Here is a 24628-nt window from a genome sequence, read left to right on the forward strand (position 1 = left end):
GCAAAACGTAAGCACAGACATATAATTCGTCGTTAAATACTGTAAATGTATTACTGTTTTTTTTTTTTTTTTAATAGGTAAGTAGATACCTCTACACGTATTACCTATACATATTATATTAGGTATAATACAGTCGCTTTTTTGTATTTTATTAAAAATAAAAATAAAATGTTAAGCACACTGTTAAAATGGCGGATGAAGTGCGACTTTTTCAATTTTTAATCATACAAGATAATTATGGACGAAATTGCGACGTACATTTTACTTTACGCATATTCAAACGGAATTATTAATGTTTCACCGAGGGCGAGCAGTACTAAAAATAACTGGATTTGGATGCTCGTAAGCTCGCTCTTTACGATATGACACAACTAGTTATGATATACTCCTGGCCGTCGTCTGGTAGTGCAGTATAGTACTTTATTATTGTAAATTAACATTGATGGGTAAGGGGGCTGGAGACACACACACACACACACACACTTAACCTTCTGTTTAAACCTATATGACCGTATAATAACACATAACACTATACACTTGCAGTATAGTTCTCAGTGTGTGTGTGCATGTGTGTGTGGTGCTGCAGTTGTAGTGTATAATAGTAGTCTTATATTACATAGGTATTATACGAGACATATACGCACTATACATATTATTATACATAGGCGCATACATGATACATATATAATAATATACCTACGTATTGTTATAGAGGTTCTTGCGCAATTAGTGGATAGGGTATATAATATATATACATATTATATAGATACCGTTTTTATGCCCGTCACGGTTATAACAAAAATTAAACGATAAAAAATATATTTATTTAGTCGAGGAAAATTTTCTTTTACAATTTAATTGCCAGTCTATAATATTATGTACCTAGTTTTGAATAGAATGTTTTTTTTTTTAACATCCATACAAAATAACAATTAATTTATTATTTACAGTAAAGTCTCGGTAATCCGACCATGTGTTAATCCAACACGTCCAGTAATCCGGCTCCCTGTTATTTTCAATGATACTGACCAAATAGTTAATAAAATCATTAAATTCGACTAACTATCCCGATAAACCGATAAGATATTTTATTTAAGAAAATTGCAAGACAGGGTGTAGGGAAGGTGTAGGGAAGTATATGTACTAAGTATAGGAATTCATACCGAGTAAAAACGATTAAGACAAATTTTTGATTTATTAGATACAATTTAAAATAATTGTATAGAATGTAATTATTGTTTATAAGTCACAACAATAATAATATTATTTATGCACGTAATTTAATAAATGTCTTATGTTTTATTTACAAATTCCGATAATCCTACTTGCAAGTGGGATATCGTGGCTATACTACTGTATATAATACAATATAATATAATATGTTGTCAGTACGACCGATATACGTTAAGTAGGTATATCATAATATCATCCATTTCCGGTAGTTTTTTGACAAATTTTCTTTGAGATATATTTTGTCACAGGCCTATGTTGGACTATGTGCGTTAAAAGCACCTACTATAATAAATGGATTTAGGTATAGTTGTTGAATGATAAATTCCATGTTGCCTGTGTCAAATAGTTTTTTTGTTTGGGAGACGTATTGCATATTATGAGTTTATCTTTCTGGTCAAAAAAGACTTCTAGTTCACTATGGATATTTATAACTTTATAACTTCGCTTGGGATATATTATAATGTTTGTGTATCTCCACTCTCCGCTAGCTCTATTTGTTACAAGGTGATATTTGCTGTATCCTTTGTAATTGTTGAGGTGACAGTAAAGTTTTCTTTAAAGATTGATCGTTACAAGCATATTATTTGTGACTTATATTCTTGTATTATAAGTTCGAGTTATTTTTTTTGGACCTTGGTGGATTTGAGGTTTTAATAGTGACGCCACATGTTTTAGATTTGGTGTTTCTTTTTCGTCGCTCCAGTCCACTCATGCTCTGACTTTTATGATGTTTATATGAAAACTATTGGGTCGAGTGGTATTTTCAATATATTTTCAATATATTTTTTATAGTATCTTCTTTAAGAATATCTTCATTTTTATTTTAGGTATATGTTGTTTGTGGGGCGTTTGAGTTTATAGACCTAAATGTTATGCACGATGATGATGTGTGACCTACATTTGCATTTGTACATGTAATTCTGTCGTCCATGAATTATATTCTAAACTGTGTCTCATTGTGTTTAATTAAAATTGGTCCAGGGACTGAAAGTAAAAATTATCTTCTTCGGGTTTAAGGAAACTTTGTCTGCGGAAGCTCATTATAATCTGTTCATATGTGGGTGTATTGGGTGGACGCCAGCAGCTTTGAGGTAGTTTATTAGTATAAGGCAGGGTTTATGTTAATACTTACCAGTGCTTTTAATATTTTTAAATTCGGTACGTACCAACGGGTAAAAACATTCAAAATAACAATAAATTTTGCGTTGTTAATTAGTTTGCGTAATGGTATTTTTGTTTCATTGATCGTGATGACTTTTGTTTTATCAACTAGTGTGACTTTATTCTATAGGTGCTTACTGGATGGAGAAATACAAAAACTATAGTTGGAATTTTCTTGAAAAAAATCGTATAGTTTTAGCCAAAATTATTTTACGTATGATAATTGTCATAGGTGATTTTAGTAGGTAGAGGGTCACCTTTGTCATTCTATAGTTATTTTATGAAAATTTGTTTAACAGACAACATAAAAACTATAATTGTTGTATGGTAAGATATAATTATAAGAAATATCTGGTGGGTGTCAACATTTTATGTGCAGGTGTCTAATGTTATAGGTTTTGGACTTCGGCGCCACTGGGTACCTACATGTATTCTATTTGGTTAAAACCATCTATAGAATTAAGAACTATAACCTGCAACTCTCTGATTGTTTACTTGTGTTATTATTCTTCAATGTTTAATTTTGTATGTGGTTTATCTTCGTTGTATATATTCGGTATGTGCCATAATTACTATCAATTATTTGCTCAGTGCGAGAATACTTGTGTGCAGAGATATCGCTTAACTACGTGTGTGTGATGAAGTTATTCGGCGCAAGAGGTGATTGTGTCGTAATAGTTACTAAGTGTTACAGAAGGAACTGATTTTGATTATAACTGCAGTGTTATCTGAGATTATGGCGTAGTTATTTGATTTGGTGGAGTATGAGATGCGAGTAAAATTTTTATTAGCATCATTTTTGTTTATTTTCATTGCATAATTTTAAAGTAACGTGCACAGGAAAAATCAGGAAAGATATCTTAAAATTCATTATTTTAGATTCTGAGCAAAACAATAAATTTATTGATTTTATACTATATGATGTGGGTTTTTAACTTTTTTTATGTCATCAGCCACTTTTCTTGTAAAAAAAATGCTCTGATTATCAACTTTGATGGAGGGTACTTGTATTGTATTGAATCTAATTGGTACTTTTGGGAGTGCTTTTTAAACAAACAATCAGGAAAACAAAATAAACACGAACATTTATTAAAATTTTTTAAATATTCTTAAAATATTGATTTGATAACCTTGGTTAACAAAAACTTATAGTTTTCGGTCAGAATCATTGAATTCAAATTTAACACATCCATTACAGTGCCTACTCATTACTCAGTGAATAGGTACACTTGACTTGCAGTTACATACTTTTTTCCTTTTTTATTTTAAAATTGTTTACAAATTATATTTATTTAAAAAATAAAAATATTCAATTATTATTAGGTAAATATATTTTATTTTTAATATTATCAACAATATATCATACATATATTAATATAAAATGAAGCACAATTGTCCATACCGTAACATTTTTGATTGCGCATTTATTATGTTTTATAGTGCATATTATTTTGAGGACTTTTTATACAGAAATTGCTAAAGCTTACAATTTAGATATATGTATTATACTTATCATTATGATTATATTCAAATGAGTATAGTGTATACATTATAATGATAATGTAATAAATAGGAAAAAACTTGACACTTATGACTAAAACTAAAATCTTAGAATAAACTAATGTTAATTAATCAATAACCATGGACGAAGATGGTTAGTTAATTATACAGCCATGTAGGTACAATGTGTCTTTCAATATTCCTAAGTAAATTTAGACTAAATTTGTTGAGTGTGGGTACGGTTTTCAAAAACTTGTTTTGCCACGCGCCTTAGGACGTATAGAATAAATACTGTCGTGATTGACTGATAGATAAACAGTAAATAGTTACATTATTAATTATTATTAATTGTAACAATTACCACATTATACAAACATAACTAAGATAAGGACACATTTTTTTAAAAGTAAATGTCACGTATGATAAGTATACGCGAGTAGATAAGCTTACCTATTTCTGGTTACTCTAACGTGATTATACATCTATTAAGGTGTACTTAGTGCTTAAAAGTGGTAAGTACACCTAGTATTTAACATTACGCTTGTCCGCATGATAGTATATATCTAAATATTCTACCCAAAAACTCTCTTGAAAAAAATCAAGTTTATTTTAATAAATTTAATAATTTGAATTACAAATATTAAATAATTAAATAAATTATTACTCACTGAATTATTAATTTTTTTTTCCTTATCGAGATAACTTAATTTTGTTCATGTCTTTTATGGTTACACTCTTACACTTATAATATAATTAATGATAACTATAATTTTTATAAGCCACTCGCCTATAGGAGAAAATACAGTTTAGACAGACTTTTTCTTAAGAAGGCCTAAATTGTTTATAATCTGTTTATGTGTATTTTCATTTTTCACTTGATAGTTTATATTATAGGCCATTAATTGGTATAACCAGTATTTTTTTATATGGACATAATGCACCTGTGGACGATTTTAATCCCGGTGATGTCATTCGAATATCAATCTGTATGTATATTGTATATATACTACAGTGCCTACTACACAGTATACATATATTATAATATAACACCACTATTGCGTATAAAGTAACCGCATGTATAATATATATTATATTGTTATTATTATATTGGAATGAGCTCACGTTGAGTATTCCTACGTGTATAACAACCGGCGGAACATATCGAATTTGTTAAAACGAGTGAAAACATTTCAACGACGTCTATATTACTCGGCGGCAACTCGTTAATTCGAATCTCGGTCATATCCCGACGCGCGACGAGGACGTCTACGCTGCAGCAATATATACTATATTATTATGTAGACATAAAAATCAGCAACCCTTCTCCCATAAGGGAAATCCATGAGCCGACACACAGACGGTTGTATATGCTTTATTACCCCTTATCCACATGTCAGACCTGTGTCAAAGCGGGAGAAGTGGGCTTGAGGGTGAGGTGGAGAAAGAGAGACAGAGAGACAGAGAGAGAGAGAGAGGGATTGATATAGCTGTAGGGAAAGGGGGAGCGTGTGCGCGTATAGAGAGTGCAAAGTTTTAACGAATTTGTGCAGCTAAAACCGTAGGGGAAAAACTCGACGGAAAAAAGCGCCGCCGAGTAGCTTTCGATAAAGGAAATGTATTTCGACGTCCGGCAGTTTGTACGCGGGAAACAACGATAATTTATACCTATTGCACCTCCGTCATCGTTGCTGCTGCCGGTCGGCGAGCCCAAAAAGCGCGTACGCCATCAACCCGCCACCTCATCACCCTCCCGTCCAGCGTGTATATACTATATATTATTATATATTATATAGGATGGCTGTCGGGCACTCAAGCTGTACCAATATATATATATATATTATGTATTTATATACGCGGGTGGATGGTGATGGGTGGTGCCGCTTTCGCAGGAAAAGTCCCGTTTTTATAGCCTCTCGGACGGGAGTGCGCGCGTATATACCCCTATTCCAGTACATATAAACCGAGTGTAATAATAATAATATAATATATATATATATATAATTATAGGTAGTGGTGAATAGGCCGCCTCGGAAGACGCGCACCGGCCGCCCGTGGTTTCTCTCTCGCTCTTTATTATTTACGCGCACTCAAACAAACAAATACACACACTCGCACACATTTATATAGGTTGAGTATGCGTATAGGTTACCAAGCCGACCGGTTTAAATTCTGCGCGATAAAATCGCGGACGTCTTCGACAATATAAATTTTATTACGCAAGTTCCCCGCCGCCGTCGCGATGCCGCCGCCGACGACGACCACCGCCGTAGTCGTAGTTGCATCGTATATACGCGTGTGTGTGTGTGTGTATATATATATATAGGTACGCCGACGAGTGCAATGGTGCAAAATGTGCATCGGGAGGTAGGGGTGGCCCAGTGGCGGTGTATGGCGCGCAGTAGCTGCGTGCGTGCATGCGGCGTATATAGTGCACCAAGCGCAGGAGGAGGCGGCGTCGGCGTCGGCGGGTTGCAGGAGACGCTTTTACCGGTGCGTGCGTGCGTGCGTGCACGGACGTCGTATTATATACGAGGCTTGCCTCCCCCCCACATTTTTTACGACCGGGGCATTAAAAACGTACTCGCCTCCCAACCCCGCGTCGGCCCCGCAGACGTCTCACGTCTCACGTCTATCATCGTCTCTCGTCTCATACTCTCATGTCGCCGTCGTCGTCACCCAAGCTTTTATTGCTCGGGACGACGGTCCTGCTCGCCGCCACTGCAGCTGCACTTTTATATTATATATGTAATATATATATTATAATATAAACGATACGCCGCGCGTATAATTATATACCTAGCATCATTATAATATCCACCCGAACTCGCTGCTGCAGCGTCGCTCCTAAGATATTTAGAAAACGTTTTGTTAAGTATTAGTTTTTTTTTTAAAAATTTTTCTGAGAAATCCTACATGCGATCGTGTAGCTTAGGTATACCCAATAATAATAATAATAATAATAATAATAGTAATAATGTGGTTGAAAAAATTGTTAACTGTAAACCCACCACATATACCAGCTATATTTTATATCATATTAATTTATACATTGTTTTCGTTATTGCATAATATCGTGTTTTCTGACTGATCACTCCCTCCCCGACATGTGTGTGTGTGTGTGTGTGTGTGTGTGTGTGTGTGTGTGTGTATGTGTACAGTTCATGTGCGGCAAGGCGACAAAAACGTGTGGTGAATTCGACAGTGTTTCAGTTCCGTTGGCTGTTGGGGTAAAAAAAAAACGTTGATTGTTGTTCTGATATCAGATCATCACTTTGTACGTCGTCACCACGCACACCGCGAATTCGGTTGTGACCCCCATAATAGAATGACCGTCGAGTAATTCGATTAAAATATATTTAATATTTTTAAATGTTTACTTTTGAATCACCTTAGCAAAATAAACAGTCGTTCCTCTCTCTCCAACAAACTAACGCAGTGTATACTTTTTGAAACTCAACTCCGAATTCAACAATGCGTGTGTTTATATTAAAACAAGATAAATATTTTTTATTATAATTTTTCATTGTATTATAAACATATATTTGATAACGTAAAAACAATACAAGATCGAGTGTAATATCGATATTTTACTTAGAAAATACTAAATATAATAATATATTATTTTGCTCTACACGTTGTACATCTATAAATAAATACACGACAAAACACTAATATACACGAGATATTTTTAATTTTTTCGAATTTACCCACAATATTTTTAGACGATATACAATTTTTTGGACGACGTATTTCGTATTGGTACCTATAATAATTATATTATCGCGTTAACCCTTAATACATTGTTTTTTTAGCTGAAGGCTTAAAAAATAGTTTCTCCATAAATTAATGTTTGAAAAACTGTTTAGGTATATCGAAATAATATGAATTAAATATATTATACTATGTATTACATTTAAAATACTCTTATTATATTTAAATTTCTTAACTAAAAAAAATAATATAATTTATTCGAAATAAATATTAATTTGAGATAGATTTCTGTACGCCATAATATTATAACTGTATAAGAATAGTGTAAGTAGTGTATACCATATTGTATATTCATTTTCTTCTTCTATAATTTAGTATTTTTTTACGGCTTTTAAGGATAGATAAATGTTATACACTACCAAATTAGAAATTAGAAATATCGGCATAGGATAGATTAGTGTGCTTACTGATTTGACACTGCGCAAAGAGTGTCTGATTGTATCACGAGTGTGCCTAATTAGTAATTATTAGCAGACTCTAGAGAACCTAGAGATTTAGATTTGTAGGCGTAAAATACTAAAATTACAGCGGAGCTATGGTAAATTAGGATTTGAGTATTTTGCACGATAATATATAGATAGGTTAGGTATCACGAGTGTGCCTAATTAGTAATTATTAGCAGACTCTAGAGAACCTAGAGATTTAGATTTGTAGGCGTAAAATACTAAAATTACAGCGGAGCTATGGTAAATTAGGATTTGGGTATTTTGCACGATAATATATAAATTTGAAACTGATTTATTGTCATATTCCAAAGAAATAGGTTGGATAAAGGATAATGTTGTAGTTTATAATATCATATTGCTACCTGCTAGTGAAGTTGCGGACGTACACAAAACGATATCTACTTGTTATTATCGTTTAAAAACATTCATATTATATTAAATAGGTATGTAGTTACTTATATAATTATTAATTACTAGAGAGATTTCCGTTACACTTTACACGTGTACTTACCCATGTTTTGAACTAAAACATTGTTAATAAGGTTCACGTGGTTAAAATACTGGTTTATTTTCGTGGTCACTATATTAATATAGTTGTAATAATAAATTGTTAATAGTAGATAATATTATAATGCATTATTAAAATGTTTACAAAAAACATTGATATACTACGGGTATAAGTTAGGTTAGGTACATACAAGTTTACTAAAAATACAAATTGTAAGTAGATACCTGCGAATCACGTGCAATATTGTCATTTACTAGGCGTTTATTATAGGTACAACCACGACCCCTAAAAAATACAGAAAAAGAGATCGCCCGTCACAAATAGTAGCCAGGTCGGAAGCAAAACGTATTCACTATTCGCCGTGTCATCTACGTAAGTAGGGTTTTGAATTTGAAATATTTCAAAATTGAAAATCTCACTCTTCAAGAAATATTTCAATGAAATTATGCATTTTTTCTTTTAAACGTATTTGTTTATAGATGATGAGCAATGATTATATTTTATAGATTACATTCAGAAAAAATCAATAGGTAATAAAATATGACTCATTAACCCAGGTGTACGAATTACTATGTTAATGGTTATAATACTTAGGTGTAAAAATAACAACGGTTGTCGTTTGCGCATCACTATTGTTAATTTGGACCATTTTTGTAAGACAGTTGCGCATCGTTTGATTTTTGGGTAATATATCATTTGCGCATTGACCGCTTAAAAAGTCGTACATCATTTGCGCATCGAAATTATTCAACAATAGAACTAAAAAAAAAGTGTATACCAAAAATCGCAAATTGTTTTCTAAATTTCTAGTGGTATTTATAATTTACAACGGGTTCCTAAACGTCAAAAACTATACTATAAATTAAATAAAACTTTTTACTTATAAAAAAAAATCGAGATTTTGATGAGTCTTGTCAAAATTTAAATTTTGAATGCTTATTTAGCAAAAACTTATTGCTATGTATAAGAATTATTTTTAAACTTAAAAACACGATGATTATTCATTATCTATATAATATTATATTATGTATGTGAATTTATATAATTATGACTACAGTTCAATTGAATTAACGCAATATATTGTTAATTGTTTGCATATATTTATTACATATGATACATGACAATCATTGAATTTTCAACTAAAAATTATTTTTTATACCCTTCTATATTATTCAGCATGTTGATGCGCATATTATGTACGATAATTAGGTGCAGGTAAATAGACAATGCTCAAATGATAATTGGCCGCTGATGCGCAAACGATGTACACTTTTTTGGCACAGGTAAACAGACGATGCGCAAATGATATACGGTCAAAAATAAAATATGGTATTATATTATCGGTTAATTTATCACTTATCAATTGGCTATTGTTTATTAATTATTTAGAAGTATTTGATACAGTAAACCAATTTTTAAAAATTGCAGTTAGCTTACGACTATATTATATAGATATTATAATACCTATAAATGAAATATTTCAAGAAAATACGTTTTATGAAATTGTAATCTTACAAATAAGTATTGAATTTATTGATGATGACTGGATATTATATTTATTATGAGTGACTTAGATTATTTGTAATTTTTAATTCATGTAAATGACCAATCGTTTATTAAAAGAGAATTATTTCCAGACTTGGAATATAACTTTGTTGAACCCAGTTCTATATAAATATATTATTAAAATAATATTATATTCTATCATCATTCTGATATTAGGGAATTAAAGGAGGGGGATAGGAATTGTTAACCTGTGCTAATGAGAACATTGACAGGAGGGATAATATATAAATAAAAAACGATCGTTAAAATAAAGTAGAGAAAAAATTAATTTTTTGTGATTTTTTTTTTGCGCCACAGTTTGTGTTATACTATTGTATAACAATTGTGCGCTTGTACAGATTATAATACTACTAAACAATACAATGTTTTGTTATTCTAAAATCTCCAATAGGTATTATAGGTTCCTGTACCTACTCAATTATTACAGTTTGGTGTAGACACTATTATATTTATTTAGCGCTATATATACTTATAATACTATATATCATACTATAAATTATGCATATTGTAATAATGTAATGTCTTGTGGTTCAATTTGCATTAAATATTATATTTTAGTCCACTTAAAATTAAAACTTGATTTTATGTAAAACCACGATAGTTAGATGCCTATATAATGTGGCTATATCACACTTTAACTTTGTATGATATAGTAATTATTATTGTTGTCTTCCGTATTGTGTTCATAAACGTAAGACGTTAACTAATTATACATTTAGTCAAATTGATTTATAATTGAATTATCCTTTTATTATATACACAACAGTTTAGGATCCTGACCTCAAAAACGAGCAGTTTTACCTACAAGTTTTACGTTTTATAATATGATGTTGGTTTTCGTTTATATTTTTATAACCGTTTATACTGTTTATAGTCCAACACTTTCTTGAACAGTCAAAACTAAAAACACAAACTAACCATTTAATATTATTATACACTACAATTGAATTCCAAATTTTTTTGATGGCTTTTTAATATTTAAAAAATATCAAAAACTCACCCTCAATTATAATTATAATTATTAGTTCCATTCAAAACTGTATTCTTATGATTAATCGTACGCAATCAGATTCTAAATTAATTTAATCATGGTTCGTAGGTAGGTACTATTAGTCACTGTCATCTTGTGCCTATGTTAGCGAAGCAAGACGATGTGTCCGACACACGATTTTTGTACCGTGACCGTTCTTAAATTTATTATATAATTATAAAACTTCATAATATTCACTACAATTTATGAAATCCTATTCTCGGACACTTCGCAAATAGTATACCAAGTAATTAATAAGTGACTATAACAATAGTAGTAAGACGCAGAAATTCAATTTTACAGAGTTCATATGTGTTTTCATGCTGTAGGTAATTATAAGATTTCAAATTTCCGAAATTGATAAATGAGGAAGTTATATAGAGACATAATAATCGTTTCATTTTGTTGATTCGTTCGTAGTTATATCAATAAATGTGTATTATTGTACAAACGAACACCTTTAAACATAGTATTTATATGTTAAATATAGGTACATGTAGCAGTCGAACGTATTTTTTTGATATAGAAATCGAGACAATTACTTTGAACAAGTCTTGTAGAATAATTGAATTTATCATTAATCGTCGTGTGTAACTAAAATAATGACGCGAGTAAACGAGAATGTAGGTACCTGTAGTTAACCGCTATAAATATATATATAGATATATGTAGTTACCTATATGTTATGCAATATTATAACTTGGCTTATTAAATATAATTACTAGTTGGAACTATATATGGCATCTTATATATTATAATAGAAATCATAATTGATATTTTTTTTCGAAATCATAAATGTTTATTTTGAATACTTATCAGTCTACGATAAAATACTTGGCGTAGGTTTACTGTGTTGATATTGATTCGAAGTGCGCATCAAGTTATTTATTCGAAAGTTTTTATTTAAAATCATTTATGGACTATAAAGAGAACAATTAATTAATGAAATCAAATAAGATATTCTATATTGTATTATGTTTTGGCAAGGACACAATTATATTTTTTTTTTAGAAACAAATTGTTTATATTTTAATAAATGTTTTTAAATAAAATATTTTAAGAGCTATTGCATGACATTAGAACAAATCAACAATATGAGAAGCTCCGATAATATTAGTATTAAATATTTATGATATTTTATATTATAATACCTATATTCAAACAGTGTATTTTTATAAAAAACCAATTAGAAACTAAAATTACATAAATTCAATGATATACAAATATTTGAAAAAAGCTAATAATATTGATTATTTTGTCATATAATTAATTGATCTTATGAACTGCTAATGTATGATTTATTCTTAAAGAATAAAAATCAAAATACTAAAATCTATTTTAGTATAATCTATAATTAACTATTTTTCCTTTCAATCTTAGAAAGTAGTAAGGTACACAAGTTAGTGAACTTTTATTTTCTATTCTGGGTATAGCAATATGTTAAAGCTAAACTATAAAATGTTGAATTATAAAAATTATAAAAGTTAAAAAGTTTCACATTGAGCACTTCCAAGGTGGTGATTGGTGAGTTACAAAATTTACTTATTATACAGATATACTGCTGCATATGGCATTGAACTCAACTTGTTATGTTAGGAAGGTCAAATTTAATCTAATAATATAATATATTATATTAAATATATCATATTTTAAATATTACGTTTATATTACAATAATAGGTAGGTACATCCCTATAAGACAACCGCTATCGCTTTATTTTCATTTATATCTGTTAAATTTATTTTTTCAACGGAAGATATCGTTTGTAATTTCAAATTCAGAATAGCATAAAGCACATCATATATTTCATATAATCGATTATACGTACCAACATACAATACGATGATTATATAGGTAAATATTATTAATAACCGAAAAGTCCCAGCAGGGTTGAAGGGGCTTTCGGTAATTGTAATTGAATACAGCGATAATCGAATTAGAAACGTCAGTTTTTCTGTTTCCGTCAGTTTAACTTTAAAGTAACTTTTATATGCCAGAAAAAAATACCGCTTTGTTTCCGATAACTTAATTATTCCACAACCATTTCCATCGTTACATTCAGTTGATGGTTAATTAGAAACATCCCAAGCAGACATAATTATTATCAAACAAAATTAAAATAATTCCCAAGAACAAAAAAAAACGGTAGACATGTTGGTAATAATATGTTACAGTGCAAAAGTTAACACGTGCTGGATATTATCTGAACAATACATTTTTTTCATATTTAAAAAAAACTGGTTATATTTACAATTTATAGGTATTTGATACTATAGGTATCCACATGTTAATTGATGTACTTTTTTTTTATAATAATACGGTTATAGTTGTAGGGATATAATTATTAATTAATATAATTAAGTACGCATTTAAAAAGTATCAAAAATAGTATTTCAAAATTGTTTTGCTGAATGATTGACATTGAAAAAATAACACAATTAGTATCAAGCGTAAATCTATAATAGTTAACAACAATTCAATAATTATGCGTTTTATAAACATAGCAGATTAAATTTATGTTTATTATATTATAAAATTGACTCGTGTACTAATTCGAAACAGAAAGATTAAAAATAATGCATGTATCTAAACTTACGGATTCCGTTTTCATTTGTACGATTGTATGAACCGAAAATATTGTAGGTAGGTACTTACAATAAATTAACTAACTAGTACCTATATTTTTAAATTATTAAATTAAAATGCCAATAAACTATTTGAATACTTATAGTTATATCACTCATAATATTAATGATCAAAATTTTGTTTGTTTTTATTTCTTAATACCTACTTTAAAAAGAAGTTTAATAAAGTAAATATGAAAGTAAAATTGTACTCGACATGTTTATATTATTTCAATGTGGTTCATCCCTAAAATTGAATTTTAAGTAGGTATAATTTTTAGTTTTATCACCATTTACCATAAAAATTTTGAACGGTATAGTTTTTTATTTTACCTTTTGGTTCAAAACAGAAGGTTGAAAATACTGCTAAGCCATACTGTTTTAGCATCGTTATTTTATATTTATTTTGATTCATTTGAGTGGAATTATTTCATTTAATAATATAAAGACATTAAAAGTAAAAAAGTATTTTTGTTAGCAATGAAAAAATATGTACAATAAAAAACATCATTTTATGACCACTAAATATTGTACTAGAATCGTTATGAGTTATGGACTTATGGTTATGACTTTGATATAATTTCCGTTATCTGCGTAAACGAATATTTAAGACTAAATTGAAAATAAGGAAATGGTAGTCATAATATAAAATTAACCATCATCAACATAATAATGTAAAATCTATGGAATTTTATTTTTAAATCATAAATTATAACCACAATTTTAAATCCATAATATACTATATAGGAATTATTGATAATTAATTAAATCATATTTGATGTAGAGATAATGTAAAAGTTTACAGGATTAATGCTTAAAATCACATGTACCTACCTATTTGTTTTTCAAACAACTAATGGACTATTTTTAATATACGTAATACAATATTACACAGTGTAAAATATTATCATTTAACACATTTCATAAATAAATTTCAACGAACCAACACTTTTAGATGCGTTATAGCTGTTGTAGGTATAGGTATACCGCTGTAAGTACTTACATGTTTTGAGTAAAAAATATATTCGTTTGGAAGTTTAATCTTTTAAAAATAAAATTATGCGTGCGCCTACTTAACACGAATGATAAAAACACTGAATCTTTAGGGTTCAACATTTTCACCAATATCCATTCATTAGATGCATATACAGGTTTTTTTGGCATTGATAGATATGAACAATTAAGTTATTTATTATGCAGAAAATTACCATACTCGTGCCACAAAAAATTAACCATTGTACATTGTATTTATTTTGAACAACGCCGAAACCGGTTAATGATGGAAAAAAAATACGCAATAGAATAGAAATAGCGTGTACAACATATTTTAATATTATTCTGAAATTGATAGGTTGAGAACTCGCGACACCGAAGAGTGTTTGAAAAAAAAAATATATATTCTGCGTATAAATATTATAAATATATACTGATTTGAAGAAAAAAAAAATAAACATAAAATATCGCATTATTTCTGCAGAATAACTAATAAGTAATAATCAGTGATCTTATGATATTTAATTTATTTAAATTCATATAACTTATTGTAGTTAAATGTATAAACAAGATGGGTAACAAGATTAAAATTAATGAGAGTTAAATAACTGTTAAATTACAACCATTAGGTATTATCATTAAGGTGGACAAATAACAATAATTTTTACTTAATTTATTAAGTTATCACTTTTAGTTTATTGATAATATTAAGTAAGTAGGTTTTTTTTGGAAAATCATTTTTCTGAAATATTTTATAGTGTTTAGTACACTTGTACTTTTAAAAAATTTCCACCTTTTCTATTTTCGAAATTTAATTGAGATAAATCAATAAGATTTTATATAGTTACAATATAAAAATATCTTATAATATTATAATCTCATCTTTCGATTCATGAATTTTTTTCAAACAGAAATAAAATAAGATTTTATTATTTTATCCAAAATCTTAAATTAAATTGAATAAGAAGTTCGCTGTTTTTAAGTATCCTACACAAATGGTGTTTAAAAATCATCAACCAAGTCTCCGATTTAAAATGATAACTGTATAATATTTAAAATAATTTTGAATTTAATAATATTTGGATAATTAGATCCACATAAAAATAAGTAAATGCAATATCAACACAGGTTGTCCTGCATACAGATATCACTACTAGATAACCTAGATAATTTATATGTATTTTCTTCGATAATATTATAATTTATATATTCTATAGTTTATTATAATGTATTATGTTATGTAATATATACACAAGATATTACTATTATATTGATCCATGATGAATAGTGCCGAGGATAATTCCAAGTTTTGTTGCAAAATTATAAATTTTATACTTACACCCCAATATCACTTTACATATTTACTATATTCGGCTGGTGTGCGCAAAATATATACACCACTACATAAAATATAATTATTTCAAAAACTCTCAATCAACTGTTTGAAATATATTTGGGAAAAATAATGTTTTATAGTAGAGTAACCCTGACGGCCAAAAACGTGGCACGGCCACAATAATAAAACAAATTATAACTTAATGTCTGCCACCCTGGATAATTTACAGAGATTTTTGAGGGCTACACCGTAGTTGTCGATCAACTGAAAACTGCTATACATTATATTATTATTATATAACATTATGATGTACGTTATTATAAAGTGTTCGGTTCCACACTTGACCGTGGTTTACCCACCAACGCGACCGTCACACCGCAGGCACGTTTTGTTTACATAATTCTCGTTTCACAATAATTATTTCGATGGCAATATAACATAATGTTATGTACCTATATATTATATACGTTGCGGTCCTCTTAAAACCGAGCTATTAAATATAATACAATCGTAGTGTCGTTATAATATAGTATGAGTATCTAAATTTAAGCTTATTGCTTTTCAAAAATTGTATCGTAAACAAAAAAAAACACTTTTGGGGTACCGCCAACTAGCAACGGAATACCTTCCCTTCTCCTGTCTCAAACGCGGTTGTGACTTTGTCCACTATCGAATTAATTTATTAAATTAATATTTTGTACCTACAGCTAAATTGCGAATAAATAAATAATCTTTTTGTAATAAAAAAAAACGTAATTCCTGCTATATAGGTATAGTAAATACTAGGTTTTACTCACGTATCTCGTAAAAAATAAGAAATTCAAAAAAATAACTTCATGAAAAGAAATTGTGCATAATATATCCATTTTCTAATTTTTAATATTTTAAAATTACAAGTCGATAGATTAAAATATTTATTAATTGCTTAGGATGGTTCCTGTTTTTTTGTTAGTATTTTAAAATAATTAATAACAATTACTGGGAATATTTTACTTTTGACCTTAATATTAAAAAATCAACTATATCATGTTTCCTACCAGAAACCACTAAAAAATATATGGGGATCGAATTATAAAAATGCTCCAAAGCACAATGATGGATACAAAACCAAAATACACATAATTAAAAATAACCAATAAATTGTCTCTCCACTCAGGTGACTTTGTCTGTAAGTCACATTCAATAAATGTACATGGATAAAGATATTTGATGCTAAATTATAACATTGAAGTAGTTTTTATGGTTATTTTTATAACTTACAAAATATTTTTAGCGACCAAATATTATCTGTATGTGTCTATATAGTAAGAATACAAAGAGAGCGAACAATTCACTATCTACCTTGTTATTATTCTGTTAAGACAAAAACTTTTGACTTTTATTTTGATTTATGAATGCTAATTGTTAGTTAATTGTTTAATATAATATTATTGTCAATATTTTTACGTCAATGAGTGTGGGTCAACATCAACTACTGTTAATACAATTATAAAAAAAAGGGTAAGAGGATGTCGCTCTGCTGTACCTAGACCCAGCACAAAAACATATCTATAAATAATTTAAGTCCAATTATCTGAGTTTTTAAATAACTTGAATACTCCTTATCATATTAAGACAATTGTGTCAGGTGTGATATGGATGGTTTTGGCATTTCATTATATAGGTTATAATAAGCTTAAGGGATTTAAATAACTGCTAAATCTGTATTTTTTTATTTCAGTATAGAAAATAAAAAAATGGGTAATATCATTGTATGCGAACAACGATTCTGAGCGGAGACGGTTTGTTAGCCTAGGATATTTTATATTAAATTTGTATTATATTGTTAAAATGAATACGGTAACCGGTTAAGTTGAATTATTATTATTTGTTTATTATCATATTTGTATATTATAATTTACTTTAGACGTGTCAAGTACCCACGAAAAATATTTTTTAAATATAACACAAAACTAAAATTGTTCTTCTTCGTTTGATTATCTAATTTCGTCCAAATTTAAACATAAAATAACTATAAAAAAAACCATGTTTTTATATTCTTAAGAATTTTTGGTTATAGAATAACCTGCTTACTTAGAATGTTATATTAAATTTTAAATCCTTAGCTATAAAAGTTGAACATTTTATAAATGTTTAACCACAAAATCATTTTTTAATTTTAAATTTGATAAATTTAGTCAAAATTCGAACTTTAAGTGCTTATAAAAAAAAATTGTGCCTATGTATTTTTAATATTATTCAACTGCTATTGTAACAATATATAAAGAGCTTTGTATTATATTTTCACGTTTTTTTTTACCCTACATGTAAAATTTTATTGATAATTATAGAAAAAAAACTAAAAATATTAAAAACTGAAAATGTCCGTACACAGCTCAAAACGAGTCAAAATATGTTGAAAATTGTTTGGTGCATAAAAATGTGTAAAATAAACATATGGTGTAAATTTTACTCGTATTTACGATTTACACCAAAAATGAAAATTGCAGATTTTGTCAAAACCAAAGTTTATGTAAAAATTCCTGTTTTTCCTTAATTTTTTGTTTTTGTTTTTCCAAGTGCTTTTGAAACCTACTGGGAATTTTAAATTTTGACCTCTCCAATACACCAACTAGATTCACTGAAAAAAAGATACTGAAGTTGAAAATTTAAGCCTTATTCCGACTAATTATCGTGTACACAGATACAAATAAAAAAATAAAAAACACACATCATTGTAAAATTAATACATTAATTGCTTCGTTCAAAATCTAAAATTCATTGGCGCCGCGTAATATTAGACCGACATCTGTAGTTTATAGGTTAGGTCTATTTAATCTAACCCATATGGTCATAATAAACTTTTTTTCGGCTTTTACTTTGCGGAGTAGCTCAATAAGACACCATCATATATACTCGTAATGCTGTCAACGTCTGATCTACATAGTTAATATCATATGGTGTGATGACGTACATTTTTCATCGTTGATATTATTCCCGACTGCAAAATGTAATATTTTATAATACATTGCAGTGGGTTTATATGTATAGTGATTCTATAACTAAAAATTAAAGCATTATTTTTAGCTGTTATTAATGTATAAGGTTGTATTATTAATTATAATATAATTATTATTTATTATACTGTGCATGATATTATACTATTTTATTTTAATATTATTTAAATCATACCAATGTGAGTATGTGACGATAATGTGCTTTATTCATCATTTTTTTTTAGCTATTGTTTTATATTGGGTACCTAGGTTTTTCGGCAATGTTGCGTTTACAGTAAATGCGACATTTATATAATATATGTTCAAAATATTGAATACCTAGTATTTTAAAATATTGTTGAGGTATTTAGTGGCATTAGATATGTAATGATTTTTGAATGTCAGCAAATACAAGCATTAACAATCGCGGCAACATGTATGTTATATTAAAATAACAAATTTAGTGATATTACATGTTACAGTGAAATATTACGTACATATTAAATCAATATAATATTGCACAGTGGGCTAATTATAGGTTATAATATAATATTATTTTATATTAATATGTTTTACGATTTTTAGGCACTTCTCTTCTATGCACAATAACAATAACTCAATATAACAAGACGAATACGGCGTTATTATAATATCTCCTTATCTACTATAATTCATCAAATATTCATACAACTATACTAGGCATAATAAGATTGTCAAAATATATTTTACTTTTCTTGTGGTACTTTTAGATAATAAAAATTATTTTTTTTTAGTTTTTATTCGATTTAAGTATGTAAATATCTGTTTCTCAATAAAAAAAAAGGTAGACAATAAATTAATACATGAGTTTTCATAAGTTTTAGTTAAGTACTGGAATTTGAAAACAAAGCTGAGCGTGATATCACATACATTATTTATGAGCGATTTAAGTTTAAATTTTGAGAATGTTGGATATTCAAACATACAATAACCATTTAACATCTAATGATTTTTATTGTAATCAAAAAAAAATTAATAATCGTAGAAATTTGAAACAATGATATTTTCAAAACACTTAGATTATTTTTAAGCTATTTTAAGAAACTTATCATTTTTGAATTTTGTTATTTTTGTTTAAATGTCAATAAGATGTCTATGCTCGTTTAAAAACATTTAAAAATTCAATACTAGATCCTATTTAAGTTGTTCTTAAAACGATTTAAAAACATAAAAATACATAAGCACAATTTTATTTACAGTAAAATTAGTGTTACCATCGTATTACTACCTACCTAATTGAAAAATAAATTATTACTAGTACCTAGCAATGAACACAAATATAGAAAAAAAAATCCTTAGAAATATATTATGCTGACAGACCGTCTCCGCTGAGAATCGCTTTTTATCGTATACAATGATTTATCACTGAATTAAAATTTAACACGTCATCCATTATAGTAACCTACTCAATGATGAGGTACACTCGACATCAACTATAGAGTAAAGCGAACTCTCGGGTTTTTTTGATTTTTATTGATATTAGAAATTTATACGATGTACTAATCTTTGATCTCAATAACCAATATTATACATACTCGTAAATTTGTTTTTTTTTTTTACTTAAATATGTTTATGGTTATATTAAGATGTTATAAACAGATAAAAGAATATTTATTATTTCAAGACGTTTTATTACTGACCCTATACGATGAATTAATAAAATAAAAATCTCATGTGTTAAGTGATTTGTTAAATAATATATTGTGTGTGATTAGTGTTTACAGTTTTATTACTCTTCAAAAAAACATTAGTAGTCAGATACATATTATATAAGTTATCTAAATAACAAATGTTTATTTGAAGTATAGACTTAAGCACGTTTTTACAATGATAGGTGGTAGAAATTAGTTTTCTAATTATAAAATATTATAATAATTTATAACTTTAATATTACAGGCAATGACAACAAATGTATTATTAATATTTGTGATTAGAATGATTAGGTTCTCATTTATTATGCGGTAAATTATATATTATTTGAATGTTTTTAGATCGCAATTAAGTGTGTATATACTACCTATACCTACATATTTTGTAATGATGACGGCTATCACCTTTTTTCATTACTTACTAGTATATGAATATTATGTTAAATTCGACCTCTAAATAGGTAACCAAGAAGCAATTGAAACACGTTGCAAACGGAACGGTACAAGTTGCAACACTGACCACTTTAATTATGTTTTTTTTTCAACGTTGTTACGAGTTATATATTATTATTATCGTTTTTATTCCCACTCCGATAAATAAAAATAGTTTTGAAAATGTTATACTATAATAACACGTAAGCATACCAGTAGGTGTTATTATAGATGCTGATTCCACGATAACAACAATGTTGCAGCAAAGTGTTCGTATCAAAAGAACAACAATTTTTCCAGTCAAATATGGTGCATACATATACTATAGGACTGAACTAAAATGTACATTAATCGTGACAGATTTGATTCATTAGAACTGTAAAAGTGGCATGAATTAAGTCGTTTCTAAACATAATATTGTGAACTCATTACTCATTAGGTACCTACCTATATATTATGATATTATGTAAATCCGGGACTTTGCCATGATCGTAAATCAATATGCTTTCCGTATTAATTTAATAATTTATTATTATTATTCCCAATTAGAACTAGTTTAAAACTTATGATAGGTACTAGCAACTGCACAATATTTTGAAACTAGAATATAATAAAAACATGTTTACATTCTGGGTGAAATTTATTATTCTATGTACTTGATAGTTTTCAATAAACACCGTTTATAATAGCGAGAATCCACCTAAAGTTTCATATAGGTAGTGTAATAATTGGGAAAATAATTATTGATACAATATTTCGTAATTCGTAATAGTGTGTGAGAATGGCAGTCAACCATCGAAATAATTATTATAAACGCATTATTATTATTGGGTTGGGAATGAAAATAAAAACAATTTAAAAGATTTTTTAAACCAAATTGTATAAATCTAAAATAAAAATAGAATAATTTTATGGTATAAATTCGTTATAATAAATAAGCTATTCAAGTTGTATGTGACGTACCTACATAATATACCCAGCTGTATTATCGAATTTATCCTCTTTAAACAATTTTATTCATATTACGAGTACTTTTCAACTATAATTTGTATTTAATGACTATACTTACTTCAAAAAAAAACTAAAATGATTGTAATTGTGTTATTATAAAAAAATGATACATTCAATCTACATGGTTTATTTTAAAATTAGAATTATGTTAAATTAAATTAAATACAATTTTGTAAATTTTAATGCACAAGCAGGTTAATAATATTGAAATCGTTATTCTTTATTAAAATATCTATAAAAAATAATTGTATTTATAATTTATATATATTCTTTTAGTGTTTTTGGTTTTAATATTAGTTATTTATGAGAAACATTGCATTCAATTTTCAAACCTGATATATAAAAGTAGAAAATGTTATAAATGTATTAGTGTATTACTAAAAAAATGGTTCGTACATCTTTGTGATTTTTTCAAATTTGAACTTCAATTGCATATAAAAAAATTATCCATACATATTTTATATTTTTATACAGTTATAAGAAACAATTTTAAGGAACTTCGTACTAAATTTTAATGATTTTTTAAAAAAAATAGAGAATGTCTCATGCCTATAATTTGTAATAAATATAGATCAAAAACGGTCAAAATAAATTATATTTTAATCGCAGATTCACGGACAAAGTGCGTCACTTACTGCGAGTCACTCAACGTGCTAATGTTGCTGGGTCAGTATAAATATGGATCAGGCAGGACTGAGTTCATGATAAAAAAAAAATACAAACTGGCATGGTTGGGTTGGACTTAAAAAATAATTAAGAACTGGGACCGGGTAGATAAAATTTTAAATTTAAGTTTCAAGCCGGCTCGGGTCAATAAAAAACGAGCTGACATGTGCTGATCTCTATTAGGTATAGGTTCGTTTTAAGTAGGTAGCATAACAAATTGTAATAATTACACCTATCTGTTGATTAAATATTTATATTAAGTATATTGTTTAATGTTTATTTTCTTTTATCGTTTTCGGTGATAATACAAATTATATTATGACTAGTGAAAAAAAGTTATTCAATGTCTAGACGCTCATAATTGAGTTTTTAAGTCATGTTTAAGTTTTGTTACGATTAATCATATTGATAATAATAATTGCGGTTATGGCACGTATCGGCAGTATCAAAAAATGTTTTGTGCAAAAAGTAGACGTATTAAAGACAAGGGAAACAAAGTCATGCGTTTATGGTTCAGTTCATTTATATTTTTATTATTTTTTTTTACTGAACAAAAAAAATGTATATATTTACAATCTGTATTTACATGTAATACAATAAGTAAATTTGATGAGATTTTATTGACGGGAGGGGGAAGTCATCCAGTAGCGGCACCCCGTGATTATTATATTATCCAAGTATTTTGCATTCAAAAAACGATTTTGATCAAAACTTGACTTAATCAGTAGTGGTTTATGCAAATTATATTATGACTAGTGAAAAAAAGTGATTTTTGATTTTAATGAAAAAACTCAGTTCTTTGTATAATTATGATGCTTTCAAAGTTAAAGACACTTGTACACCCAACTCTATTGTACAACAATATATTTGTCATATTATGATTATAATTCATGTTGATTTACACTAGGAACATTGTCATAGATCATCATTAATGAAAAACGTTTTCAGTAAAATTTATCACATAACTCTATATAATCTATGTATAATATATACATTATATTTTTAGTGTGTCACAGAATTATTAAAAAAAAAAAATACATTTAATTTTAATTAGCTGATTTCAGCTTTAAAGTACAAAATAACTTTTTAGAATTGCAATAAAAAGTGATTCTGAGCCAAGGTTGATCTAATTTGTTGTTTATCAGACAATTATTTTAATAATAATAATATAAACATTTCAAAACAAATGTTCTGCTTTTTTTATATACCTATTATTATGAACAGTGAGGATTTTACTTGTTATCCTCCCCCTCTCCTCAACTAGAACCAATTTGCTACCTGAAACTTCTGTCGATATTGAAAATTAAAACATTTTTCTTTTATAAAAAGTATCTTCAGACACTAAAATAAATAAAACAACACACATCATTGTAAAATCAATACATTCATCGCTCTGCTCAATATCTAAAATCAATAGTCATTAAACAAATTAGTAAACATTAATGGCAATTTGTATGTATTTGTTTGTATAAAGCATAAGAAAGTTAAATTACTAATTGCAATATTATTAATAAGTAATAGATTATTTTTATTAAGTAGTTGCATTGGTACATTTCTTAAAAATTCAAATGCCTGAAGTTAATTTTTTTAGTTTGATATTTCTTAGGTATACATTAATTTATATAATATTATAATATAGTGCATACATGTATTATGTTTTATATACTAATCAGGATTTTTCTATATAA

General features: G+C 27.9%; 1 protein-coding gene across 1 annotated transcript in view; it reads right to left on the minus strand.

The window, feature by feature from the left end:
* The window catches only part of LOC132934696 (doublesex- and mab-3-related transcription factor A2-like), a 145068-nt gene that overhangs the window by 31227 nt on the left and 89213 nt on the right, over positions 1–24628 (minus strand). The gene's annotated exons all lie outside the window — the stretch shown is intronic.

The sequence above is a fragment of the Metopolophium dirhodum genome, chromosome 1 (assembly GCF_019925205.1).
Source record: "Metopolophium dirhodum isolate CAU chromosome 1, ASM1992520v1, whole genome shotgun sequence".
Classification (NCBI taxonomy): Eukaryota; Metazoa; Arthropoda; class Insecta; order Hemiptera; family Aphididae; genus Metopolophium; species Metopolophium dirhodum.